The sequence below is a fragment of the Triticum aestivum genome, chromosome 7A (assembly GCF_018294505.1).
Source record: "Triticum aestivum cultivar Chinese Spring chromosome 7A, IWGSC CS RefSeq v2.1, whole genome shotgun sequence".
NCBI lineage: Eukaryota > Viridiplantae > Streptophyta > Magnoliopsida > Poales > Poaceae > Triticum > Triticum aestivum.
Window position 1 is genome coordinate 420,855,733 of NC_057812.1, and position 14,120 is coordinate 420,869,852.

At 46.1% G+C, this 14,120-nt stretch overlaps 1 pseudogene; it reads left to right on the plus strand.

Annotated features, from left to right (window-relative positions):
• Positions 1–8,977: 8,977 nt before the first annotated feature.
• On the plus strand, positions 8,978–12,234 carry LOC123147307 (meiotic recombination protein SPO11-2-like; annotated as a pseudogene).
• The last annotated feature ends 1,886 nt before the right edge of the window (positions 12,235–14,120 follow it).

Consider the following 14,120-nt stretch of genomic DNA (forward strand, 5'->3'; position numbering starts at 1 on the left):
ATTAGAAAAAGAGAGAGAGAAGGAGCCCAGCAGCCTGGGCCTCCCAACCTCCCGCGCCGGCCCAAGGCCAAGGCCCAGCCGCCCCCACCAATCCGTCCTAACCCTAGCCCGAACCCCCCTGCCCGATCCCCCACTCTCCCTCGCATCTCCCCAGCCCCGCCAGGAGCCCTGTGCTCGATTCCATCTCCCTTTTCCCTCCCACAGGGCAGCCACCTCCTGCTCGATCTTCCTCTGCTCCCTTCTCCTCGCTGCGATTCTCCCGTGTGCCGCCTTGCCATGGCCGCGTCTTCCCCCAGCCAGCGCCGCCGCGCGCACACACACACCCCGCAGCTAGCGCCAGGAGCTCGCCTCCTCTTCGCCATGGCCTCGAGCCCGATTCCCTCGCCCTTCTCCTCCTGTTGGCGGGCCTTCTTGCTACATATCCGCCGCCCCAGGACAGCACCTCCGGCCTCCCCGTCCTCTGTTTCACCTTGCCTCGCCTCCTGCTCCCGCGTGCCTCGCGAACCGCATGTGTGGCCGCGTCCAACGCCTCCCGCTCCATCTGCCATGGCCTCCCTTCACTAGTGCCGCGCCTCCGTCGCCCGACGAGCTTCGCCACCAGCTTCTCCGGCGAGCCTCTGCCGCTCACCACCATCATCGTCTCCTTGCTGCCGCCGCCCCGAGGCCCCTTGTGATGTTTTGCGTTGGACCGTCAAGATCTGCAAGATCGACTACATGGACGCCAAGACCATACCAGGACCGCCAAGCATCTTCTCTGTGATTTTTTGCCAAGTACCACAACGACGCGTCAAGTACCTCTACCGTCGTCTCCGGAATCGCCAAGTACCCCTACGCACGAAGACGCCAAGTCCGTTTCAGGATTCATCAAGTACCGCTTCAGATGGCTCGAACGTCTACGAAACGTGTACCACTACCGTCCACCCGCGAAGACCCCATGGACGTCAAGTTCCTTGTCGTGACCCCGAACATCTACGGAACATGAACAATTACTTCCTCTTCAAAACGTGAACCACTACCGTCGCGAGAACGATTACTTCCCCTCCGAACCGATTCACTTCGAAATGCACGCTTCGAAGGTATAACCCCGAGACGACCTTCCGAGAACGAATGTTGTGTGGTGTATGAGATGAACCGCGTGTTTGCACCGTTTGTGATTGTTCGTTGCGATGCTCCTCTTTTGTCATGCCACCATCTTGTGGGAACCCGGTATCCGGGATCACCCCACCTTCTATCGTACGTCACGCTCTCGTCACTTTTCCTTTTGCACCGGTATCTCCATGAGCTATCGGAACCGATATGTTGCCGTGGCATCATTTTCGGTATCGTTGTCGTGGCACCCCTTTTGGTTCCGCCACGGTGACAAATGCTTCTTATTGCTCTTGCCAACTTCAATGAAAATTGCATAAACTTGAACATGTCATCCGCATCATGTTAACAACTTTAAGATGTTTAAAATTTGTTGTTGCATTAAAATTGCTGATGCATATGGGGACTTACCAGATTTGTTATTTGTTATATCCGGACCCATTTAAATTGTTTAGATGATATAGTTTTGTTATGCTTCACCTCTTGCCATGTTAACCAACATTTAAATTTGTTGAGTATCTAACCGGGAGAGAACTAAATAATTAATGTGGTGATCCGTCAATATGCAACTCCGTTGCATAATGAGCTCCACTTAATTTGTAGGATTGTTTGTGCTCTTTGCCATGCCATGCATATTTAAACCGGACATGCATCATACTTGGTTGTGCATCATGCCATGATTATGTGATGGTTGTTTACTATGTTGTGTGCTTCTTTTCCGGTGTTGCTTCTTCGGGTTGGTTCCGATAACGTCGTGTTTGTGAGGACCCGTTCGTCTACGTCTGTTTGTCTTCTTCATGGACTCGTTCTTCTTCCTTGCGGGATTTCAGGCAAGATGATTATACCCTCGAAATCACTATTATTTTTGCTTGCTTAGTTGCTCGCTCTTTTGCTATGCCTATGCTGCGATACCTACCACTTGTTTATCATGCCTCCTACTTTGTTGAACCAAGCCTCTAACCCACCTTGTCCTAGCAAACCGTTGTTTGGCTATGTTACCGCTTTGCTCAGCCCCTCTTATAGCGTTGTTAGTTGCAGGTGAAGATTGAAGTTTGTTCCTCATTGGAACATGGAGGTGTTGTTCCTTGTTGGAACATGTTTACTTGTTGGGATATCACAATATCTCTTATTTAATTAATGCATCTATATACTTGGTAAAGGGTGGAAGGCTCGGCCTTATGTCTGGTGTTTTGTTCCACTCTTGCCGCCCTAGTTTCCATCATATCGGTGTTATGTTTCCGGATTTTGCGTTCCTTACGCGGTTGGGTAATAATGGGAACCCCTTGACAGTTTGCCTTAAGTAAAGCTCCTCCAGCAATGCCCAACCTTGGTTTTACCATTTGCCTCACCACCACCTACTTTTCCCTTGGGAGTCACTCTCTCGAGGGTCATCTTTATTTTAACCCCCCGGGCCAGTGCTTGTCTAAGTGTTGGTCTGAAATGGGCAGCCTGCGAGGCCACCTCGGGGGAACTTGAGGGCTGGTTTTACTCGTAGCTTGACCTATCCGGTGTTGCCCTGAGAACAAGATATGTGCAGCTCCCATCAGGATGTCGGCGCATCGGGCGGTGTTGCTGGTTTAGTTTTACCCTGTCAAAATGTCTTGTTGTACCGGGATACCGAGTCTGATCGGAACGTCTCGGGAGGAGGTCTATTCCTTCGTTGACCGCGAGAGCTTGTGATGGGCTAAGTTGGGACACCCCTGCAGGGATTTGAACTTTCGAAAGCCGTGCCCGCGGTTATGGGCAGATGGGAATTTGTTAACGTCTGGTTGTAGAAAACCTAAACTTAACCTTAATTAAAATGAATCAATCGCGTGTGTAACCGTGATGGTCTCTTTCCGGCGGTGTCCGGGAAGTGAACACGGTTGTTGGAGTTATGCTTGACGTAGGTTGTTATAGGATCACTTCTTGATCATACTTTCATCGACCGTGCTTTGCCTTCTCTTCTCGCTCTCATTTGCGTATGTTAGCCACCATATATGCTAGTCGCTTGCTGCAACTCCACCTCATACCTTTTACCTTACCCATAAGCTTAAATAGTCTTGATCGCGAGGGTGCGAGATTGCTGAGTCCCCGCGGCTCACAGATACTTCCAAAACCAGCTTGCAGGTGCCGATGAGTCCGTGCAGATGACGCAACCAAGCTCAGGAGGAGCTCGATGAAGATCTTGTCCTTTGTGTTGTTTCGTTCTAGTTGATCAGTAGTGGAGCCCAGTTGGGGTCGATCGGGGACCTTTGTCGCATTTGGGGTTCTTCTTTTATTTTGGTTCCGTAGTCGAACCTTGATTGTATTTGTATGATGTAATGCTTTATTCATGTAATTGTGTGAAGTGGCGAGTGTAAGCCAACTATGTATCTCTTTCCCTTATGTATTACATGGGTTGTGTGAAGATTACCTCACTTGCGACATATGCCTTCAATGCGATTATGTTTCTAAGTCGTGCCTCGACACGTGGGAGCTATAGTCGCATCGAGGGTGTTACAAGTTGGTATCAGAGCCTTCCCCGACCTTAGGAGCCCCATTGCTTGATCGTTTTTAGCAGCCGAGTTGTGTCTAGGAAAAAATGTTTTGAGTCATTTAGGAATTATATATCGGAGAGTTTAGGAATTCTTTTTACTTCCCAGTCTCCTCATCGCTCTGGTAAGGCATCCTGACGTAGAGTTTTGACTCTTCTCTTCTCAAATTTCACTAAATTTTTTTTAGGTTCACGCGGGTATCTTGGAATCGTTCCGATGGTTTTATGACGAGAACATTGTCTTGGTGCCTCCTGTCAGGGGTTTTGTGGAAGTGTCCCGGGGAGTTGAGCTCTGAGGTGTTGTCGTCATAATTTTATCGTTGCAATTCTGGAATACCTGAGTTTAGTACGCCAACATCGAAAATCTCTTTTATGCAGTTCGTTGGTGAGATAACCTCGACGCCACCCAGTACTGGGGCGGGAGTTCGGGAGTATTGCCATAACTTGTATAACAGATGCTTTTCGAAGGTTGAGGTAGATGATTTCCGAAGGTTTCTTGGTTATGTGTTGAAGGATGGATACAGCTGGATGTAGGATTTGCTAGTTTTGGGTGAGATATTATGCTTTCCCTGTATCCCCTGCTTCCCCTGTATCCCCAACACCCGATTACATACGGGCAGGGTCTCAAATGCCTACTCACGCATACGTACGGCCAGGGCTCGTGTACATGGCTGGGTCGGAATAGAGAGACAACGTCACCGTCGTGTTCATGGGGAGCCAACCGGCTGGGTCGGAACAGAATGCGTCACCGTGTTCATCGGGAGGGCTTGGACGGAACAGTCGATGAAAACGAGGCTTGGTGTACCGCAGAACGAAGGAAACGGCCTTGTGTTCGACCGGCTACGGTCGAAACGGGATCCTGTTCATCGGGAGGGGCCTGGCGTACCGCAGAACGGAGGAAACGGACCTCCTACGGTTGAAACGGGGGTCCTGTTCATCGGGAGGGGTGCGGCGTACCACAAAACGAAGGAAGCGGACTTGTGCTGGAGCGCTACGGTCGAAACGGGGGCCCTGTTCATCGGGAGGGGTGTGGCATACCGCAAAACAGGACTCCACGGGATATTGTTCATCTCCATCGTCGACCCCCTCCAGCCTCCACCTGCGACTGTTCATCCACGGGCTCCTGTTCATCCAGCCTCCACCGCGCGCTACTCCACCGGCTACTGTTCAACCAACCCTCTCCACGGGCTCCTGTTCAACCACCCCTCCACGGGCTACTGTTCATCCAGCCCTCCACCGCCTACTGTTCATCCAGCCCTCCACGGGGTGGTCCTATTCATCCAGCCCTCCACGGGGTCCTGTTCATCCAGCCCCAACCGGCTCGATCGATCGGGGTCCTGTTCATCCAGAGGCAACATCACGGGGTCCTGTTCATCCACCCCCACCGGGAACTGTTCATCCAAACCCCCCAACAACGCTCACTGTTCATCCAGAGGTAGCATCGATCGGCTTCAGTTAGCAGCAGTAGCGAAGGAATCGCTCGATCGGGTTCAGTTAACAGCAATCGATTGATCGCTCGGGTTCAGTAACGCGTAGCCTACAGTGCAATCGCTCGTGTTCTATAGGCGCACGCCTCACTCGGGTTCTGTTAGAGCCCAACGCCTCGCACCCAAGCGCGTGCATGTACGAGAGAAACACGCATCACTCGGCCCCGACCATCCACCGTAACCGGGAACACCCCGATATTTTCCTCGCCCTCGCTTCTACCACGGTTTTTTTCGTCATGGACGGCCCAAAGAATGTCTTGCAGCTGCGTCTCCGGTCCACCCAGGACGAAAAGCCCATTTTCTATCATGATTTTTTGTCATAGACGTAGGAGCCCACCACATCTATGATGATACCGGGTTTTGTCACAATTATCATCATAGAAGTGTCATAAGTATGACAGAAAAAAATTTCGTTCGGCCCAAAATGTCACGGATGTGTCTTTTTTTGTAGTGTCTATGGCGTTTAAAAGTGTGTAGTTCAACTCGGTTAGTGTACGGTATCTATCTTAGGTGGGTACCTCCTTTCCTGCAGTGTTCGTGGCCATGCTCTCTACTGTTTGGCATCTTTTTCCTTTCATCGTGCTACCGCAAGACACACTGTTTTCTCTGTTCATTTTTGTTGTCGATTTGGCAGTGAGTTTTAAATGGCGGCCATGTTTTAGGCCGTGGCACGTTTCTTATTGTTGCAGCAGTCCGATGGGGGTTTATATAGGTGCTAGCCATAATGGTAATGGCCTTTAGTTTCGGGATTGCATTCACTTTAATGGTATGAACCGATGCAGTGATGGGTTTAGTCCTTGGGGTTGCTCTAATGTGTTGGTTGCCAGTTTGTTGGTTCATCGTATCGTGATGGCTGCCCATGGTGAATCGGATTGACCGAGCATGGACGTTCAAGTATCTCGTCAGTTCAAAACAATTCAACCATGTTAGTTTGTCCTCAACATTGGCTACTGTTTGTTCCCGTTTACGTTTGGTGTGGGGGGCGTTAAAGGGATGGCGAAAGTTGGTCCATGTCGGCTTGTGTAGGGGTGATGTTCGCAACTATTGATGGGGACATTGTTGTTGTTTGGCTTGGCTGCGTTAGGGCCTACCACATTTAGTACGATGGTGTCAGTGTTGTCCTATTGCATCACGTCCCATCGCTGTGTCTGAGTAGAGGCGTTGCAGTCTTTGGGTATGTCCACCGTGTAGGCGCTCATTAGGTTGGTTTGTAGCCGGTGCATCCAAGGAGAAAGTCATGTTGCTCGGGCTAGCCGGCTGGTGCAAACGCGACGTGGTGAGCCATGGAGATCGTTATCCATCTCATTGCAAGGTAGGGGGCATGACATCGGGTGGCCAACCCAGTGCACATGCATGGTCTTGATGACCACATGGGGACGTGGGAATCACGTGTCGGGACACATGGATCTGGATGTACCCGTCACTCAAAGACCATGCAGCGGTTGATACATCTCCAATGTGTCTATAATTTTTTATTGTTTCATGCTATTATATTATCACTTCTATATACTTTATATGTCATTTTATATCATTTTGATGGACTAACCTATTAACTTAGTGCCTAGTGCTAGTTCCTATTTTTTGCATGTTTTTTTGTTTTACAGAAAAACCATACCTACCGAAGTCCAAACACGACGAAACTTTACAGTCGTTTTTTTCGAACATAAGAGACCCCAGAAGCTTCGGAGAGAGACCATAAGACACATAAGGGACCCACAAGCCCTGGGGGTAGGCGCACCGAGTGAGCTTATGGGCACCTTGATGCTCTGTTTCCCCTAATCTCTGGCATATATATTCCCTAATATTCCAAAACCCTCAGAGGGAGACCCGAAACAATTATTCTGCCGCTACAAGCCTCTGTTCCACCACGGTCCCATATGGAGCCATTTGCCGGTACTCTATCAGAGGGGGAAACCATTGGGGAGTCCATCTTCCTCGACCTTGTTGCCTCCATCATGATGTGTGAGTAGTTCCTACAAGATCTGACAATGAGTACTAGTGGTACGAACAAAGGGCGGAGGCTAGCTACGACGCAGGTGTATCACTCTGATTTAGCGAGTTCAGACCCCTCTCGAAGAGGTAACAACCCTACGTCTCGTGCCCGGAGGCTTGTGTTTTCTCTTGGGGTGTATGATTACAATGGGTGCTAAACCCTTGCCATGGAGCTGAAGAGGGTTATATAGAGTACGCCTCGGCTCATTAATGCCACGTTACAAGGGAGAGGAATGAGCATAACTACGACAATTACTAGTAATGGCAATCATAACTACACTTGATGTCCAATGTAAAGACCCTCGACCGTTGTGGTTCCCACGTCGCCTCTACGCCTCCTCTGTTCGAGTGCTGCTGGAGTGGTCGACTAGAGGGAAGACGTCTGAGTGTCGTTGGTGTATCCAAGTGGATTCCCAAGGAAGCGCATCTGAATGCGCTTGCGGTCTAGGGACCTCGCAATGATGGTGTGGGGCCCTAGGTGGGCCTTAGATGTCAGGCCCATGAGCCTACCAGTAGTAGGTGACCCCATCAGGACCTACGGGTCCATAGCAGTAGCTAGATGGCCTTCTCTTTCTTTTATCTTCAATACAATGATCTCCTCTGAGATCAATCCGGTGTAATCTTCTGCGATGTGTTTGTTGGGATTCGATGAATTGTGGGTTTATGATCAAATTATTCATTGATATATTTTGAGTTCTTGAGCCGTCATTATTGTGCAATTTTATAGCTTTGTATTTATCTCCAAACTATCTGTCTACTTTGGCCAAGTTTGATTGATTTATCTTTAGTAGGAGAGGTGCTCTGTAGTAGGTTCCATCTTGCGGTGATCCTGTCCAGTGACGGAAAGAATAAGGGCACATATTTGTATGTTTGCTACTAAGGATAAAATGACGGGATTTGATCATATTGATTGATCTTATTTTGTCTACACTATGTCATCTTGCTTAATGCGTTTACTCTGTTTGTATGAACTTAATACTTTGAGATGCATGCTAGATAGCGGTCTTGAGTTGGAGTAATGTAGTAGACATTAGTAAGTTGAATGGTCTACTTGTTACGGACCTAATGCCTATATAATTATTATGCCTTGGATGCTCTTGGGTTAAGAAATATGGTCATTGCCATGAGAGTGCCAACCCAACACACTTATGAAAGATTGTCTTTTCACCGAAATTGGGGTATCTTGTAGATGCCCCCTATCTTCAGTAAGCACCTCGTCCCCGTCTAACGGAGTTCACCCTCACGACGAACAATGGCTGCACCTGGAAGGTCACCGCCCGGATGATCAGCAGCAGGCTCACCTTAATAAGGGTTTGGTCGGCTTCTATGTAGCTAATGACGTCAGGATCGGGTGCCTTTTCACCTTCAAGTTGGTGAGTCCTGCAAACTTGAAGGTGATCGTCTTCATCAATGAGGACGGTGAGGTGGTGGCCAAGTGCGAGCCGCACCACAAAGCATTTGACATGGATGTTGAGGGTGCTTAGGGTGTTATATATACTATCATATCTCTGGTTTGTTAGTCATGTTTGAAGACTTTGTGGTACTATTACGTTAGTACTTTTATGAACATGATTATTAGTACTGTATGGCAAAGTATGGTTATGGTTTATCATGTGCTAATGGTTTATGTTGTGACTATTATGTTGTTGTGTGTGTGATGGTAAACCCACCAAAAAGTTACCATAACACTTGTGTTGTATGTAACCAAGCAAACATATAGGCAAGCAAACACACTAAAGGGAATGGATGCAAACAAACTACATGCAAAGCATGGTTTGAGTCGGGCCAGAGATGCCAAAGAGGCCCCAAATGCTTCACTAGGGCCCAGCCCAGCCCATCACAGCATAAAGAGCCTCTAAGGGCCGGCTGCCATTTCGTCCCCCCGAGGAAGGAAGTGCAGTGCGGATGGCGGATGGCGGAGGCGGAGGCGGAGGCGGACGTGCCCGCGGCCTCGCTCTTCGGTGCGGACCGCCGCCTCTGCTCAGCCGACATGCTCTCGCCGCCCGAGGTCTGTCATACGTCACTCCACTCTTGCCCCAACTTCCCTCGTCCGCCCCTGCCTCTGATCGAATCGACATGCTTTGCTTCTCTCCATAGGTTCGGGCAAGGATCGAGGTGGCGGTGCTCAATTTCCTCGCCGCGCTCTCGTCTCCCTCTTCTCCGGATCTCTGTCCTCCCCCTGGTACGCCGGTCCACAAACCCCATACCCTCCATCTTATCTCATCTCACCTCATAAATGCAGTCATGGCTGTTTCATCCATGTGATGAATGCATTGTGCTTGTCTGATTAAGTGTTGTGGGCACAACAGATTTCCCGCAAGTCCACCAATTGCAGCCTGCGCAGCGGCTTGCTGAGCGATGTTTCATCGGTTTATCTGTCCTACGCCTTTTGCAAGAGGTCACTAATGAGAGAAAATGATGCCAAGGCATTCGTCAGAGGTTGTTGTTGTTGTTGATTTCTGCAGTATGTCAGGAATGCATTCTTCATGATTGGACGCATCTTTTTAGTCATCTATAAAATGGTTGTGTAATTTTAATAGTATGGAAAGTCATGGAGATGTGCTACAAGATCTTGGGCGAAGGGAAGCTTGTCACCCAGCGGGAGTTGTTCTACAAACTACTATCGGACTCACCCAAGTACTTCAGCTGTCAGCGTCATGTCAATCAAACTATCCAAGGTCTTCAAAATCCAAACACTGCATTTTGTTCCTTTTTCGTCATCATGTGACATATCCATAGTCGCTTACTCAGATTTTGCACTTTGGTCTTGTGTAGATGTTGTTTCATTGCTCCGTTGCACAAGGCAGAGTTTAGGAATCATGGCATCAAGTAGAGGGGCTCTGATTGGACGACTTGTGTTGCATGTGTGTGTATGCTGAAAACTGGTTTGCCTGATACAAATATGTGCTGCTGTTAAGGGGATCAATAAAACTCTTGTTTGCCTCCTCATGAAACTGCAACAGCCTCAACCTTGTCTTCGTCTTAGGAACCGGAGGAAGAACACATTGATTGTTCCATTCTTGGACCTTCTGGGCATGCCATTACTGGGGATCTGAACCAATTGAGCAGATTAAATTTGTCTTCAGATGCCCGTTATCTCATTGTAGTGGAGAAGGTACTGTTTTTGCCCTTTACAATGCATTGCTGTATTCCACTTGATTTAATTCCAGCTGACAGCCCTCCTATTTGAACAAGGATGCCATATTTCAGAGGCTGGCTGAAGACCGCTTATATAATCAGATTCCATGTATCCTCATCACTGCAAAAGGATATCCTGATATCGCCACAAGGTTCTGTACCTCTAATACACTCCTTTATGTTGTTGACTATACTAGTTACTCGTACTGATCCAACTTATCTTTAAATGTTCTGAAACAGGTTTATCTTGCATCGACTGAGCCAGACTTTTCCAAATATGCCAATATTTGCATTAGTGGACTGGTTAAGCCCTTTCTAATGCTTTCTTTTGTGAACGGAAGCACTTTCTAATGTTAATATGTACTCCCTCCATTCCGAATTACTTGTCGCAAAAATGGATGTATCTAGAACTAAAAATACGTCTAGATATATCCATTTCTGCGACAAGTAATTCGGGAAGGAGGGAGCATAATATTCTGGTTGTTTGTTTTCTGGATAAAGTTAGATTTCTTCTCAATTCAGGAACCCTGCGGGGCTCTCTATACTGTGTACTTACAAATATGGAAGCATATCAATGGGCTTGGAATCATACAGATACGGTATTCCTTTGGATGATCAAAGCTTGATCAAACCCATATTTTCAAAACAACATTAATGATATTCTTCTTCCAGCTTGCAATGTAAAATGGCTTGGACTAAGAGGAGATGATCTGCAACTTATCCCTCAGAGTGCATTCCAGGAGTTGAAACCTCGTGATTTGCAGATCGCCAAAAGCTTGCTGTCATCTAAGTTTCTGCAGGTGTGTCTGCTATTTGTCAATTTTCAGAGTCTGTGGTGTGTTAAAAATATAGAAGTCCAATTTTAATACAACAAAAAAGTATACACAGCAATTCTTTACGTAGCCTTCAGAGTATTCATGTGGCAACAGATAACATTTTCATCATTTATATTTGAAGCCACCTGATACCTTGTTGGCTCTACTAAGACTGCCGTGGTTGAGAGATGCATGACTAACGATATGTTTTGGTAAATTTGATCATGACATTGGCTCACAAAATCAAGAGCTCTGAAATGCACTGAGCATCTTCCCTGGGTATATTCCACGGCTGAGTATGGGTCATATATGGCAGTGTTAAGCATGTACTCCATATGGACACGAGTATCACTGTACGAGGTAGCAGTGCAGCACCAGACTTCTCGGTCAAGTTTCACTTGTTACGAGAAGTTTTAATTCCTTTAAATATGCCCCCATATGCAATCAACTGATCACCCTGAACTCAAAACCAGTACGCTTATTGCAAATCTTCCGAAACTATTCATGTGCGTTATGGACCATCTGGCAATGTTAAGAGTCAATTACTGATTAACTTTGTACTAAACCAGGGTCAATTAATATGGATCTGAGGGAGTAGTTTCTTCTCTGAATTCCAGTACAGCGCCAAGGAGACCGCCTAATGCATTGCCCCTCCAACTTCAATACCGGGAAGTTATAAGCTGGTGTTGTGCCTGCAGGACACGCACAGGGCAGAGTTGACGCGGATGGTCGAGACGGGCACGCGTGCTGAGATCGAAGCTCTCTACTGCCATGGATTTGATTTCCTGGGGAAGTTCATCGCCAGGAAGATTGTGCAGGGTGACTACATTTGACAGAGTGCAGCGTTGCTTGCTTGTCTCGTTTCTTGTTCTCTTGCTGCACGGCTCATGATGACGAGGCTACTGGTACGGCAGTGTAAGTGTCTCCGTTAATTGGAGAGCGAGATCGTGCACGGCTCGTGATGGCTGGTGAGGTCTGAACTTTGAAAAACATCCATAGAGCAAAGCGGATAGTGTAAGTTGTTCCTCCGAGAGTGGAACGATAGCAATTAGCAAGTGAGCAGGCGGTCAGGGTAATTCAGTTTCTGGTGTATGCGTATGCCTTCTGCGCTCCCTGGCAGCACTCTCCCCATAAAATTAGCCATCCAAACCTTGCAGACATTGATCATTCTTTACTTCCTTACTTTTTTAAGAGAAGGCCACCACGGCGATCAGTATTCATCAGAAAATTATGATAGGCTATCAACATGACACTGGCATGGCACCTGCCTTTTCCGTCAGAAAAATCACAAGGGGAATAAAAAAGTGTACAGAAGTTATTTAGCGAGTAGATAGCATAAAACTACCATAGTTTGGGTAGGATTCCGAAAAACTGACACTTTTTTAATTCTCCTAAAACCTACCTTTTTTTGGTTCGTTGTTTAAAAAACCGAAGTTGTTGAATCCTTACGTTGTAATGGTGGTTCTGACATGCCTGGACCACCTGTCAGGGCCATGTCAGCTAGGGACAGACGGCGTGGCCACTCACGGTCGTTAGGGCGCCGTTCTGATCGGGTCAAAAGGACCCAAGCCGGCTCACTATCACTAGTGCAGAACCGGGATATAGCACCGGTTCGTAAGGGCCTTTAGTGCCCTTTAATACCGGTTTTGCACGAACCGCTGCTAAAGAGCCACAACGTGGCACGAGCCAGCGCCGGGCCGGGGAGACCTTTAGTACCGGTTGGTAACACCGACCGGTATTAAAATGTTTGGAGGGTTTTGATTTTATGATCTATTTTTTCTTTAATTTTGTGTTTTTCATTTAATTCTTTTTCGTTTGCTGGTATTTTACGATACTACATATTGTACACGTTATGCATATATAAAAATAAAATTTCTCGTAGAACAGTCATATATATATATATATATATATATATATATATATATATATATATATATATATATATATAGTGATGCTATTCATCATCCATGGTGTACAATAAGTTATTTTTCATCCTAGGTAATCTTACGATCACTTCATAATTAAATTACATTTGGAATTCAAATAGTTACATTCCTATTGATTCACTATGTAAAATTTGACATAAGAAAATAAAAATATAGGTCATAAGACGATTTTTTTTACAGTTTATGTGTATTTTAGATTATGTTTTTACGTTTGTAATTTTACATAAAATAAAATATTTTTTACGGCGATTATATATTTTCTTACGGTCCTTTTTGCGTCGGGAATAAGAAAAAACTTACGGAACGTAAAATTACAGTGTATTGATGGTAAAATAGAGGGGGTGAAGAATAACTATTCCTCATCTAGGGTGACGAATAGCGCAACTTTATATATATATATATATATATATATATATATATATATATATATATATATATATATATATATATATATATATATATATATATATATATATATATATAGCTATGCTAAAGCAAGTCTGAGCGTACTACACCTTATTCTACGCGCCGCAAACCAGTCGAACCACCTGTGCGAGCGCCCCTCACCCTGGGAGTTTGATCGTAAACAACCTACCATAATTACTATAAACCGACGCGCTTCTCTGGATTAGGCCTCACAAGGCAAGTTTTTATGATAGTTAAACACTGCCATATTATGGTAGCACATACGAATGCAGCTGTAAGGTTTGTTTTTCTAGTAATGTCTGAACGTGATCCATACAAATTTGATGGTAATAATTAGTGATCTCATAGTAACGGGTCTAGGTGTCGTTACTAGAGATTCCAGGTTACTAGTTATTTCTTGGATTTAATGTCGATTTTGTTTCCAGACTAGTCTCATAATGGAATTAGCAATTTTACTATGAATTACTCATATCCAAACTAGAATCAACATTCTATGATATATTTTTATCCAGGCATTACTATGTGTCTATTATATTTTACGAGCACACAAGAGAAAGATTGATGTGTGTGGCAGGTGGTAATTGATTTAATCCCATTATTGTGCTTGTTAACAATTTTACCAGGTTTAGCATGTGTGTGGCAGATGGTAACCAATTTAAATCCATTACTGCATTTGCCAACTATTTACCATGTTTGAAGAATGGTATTTTGCATG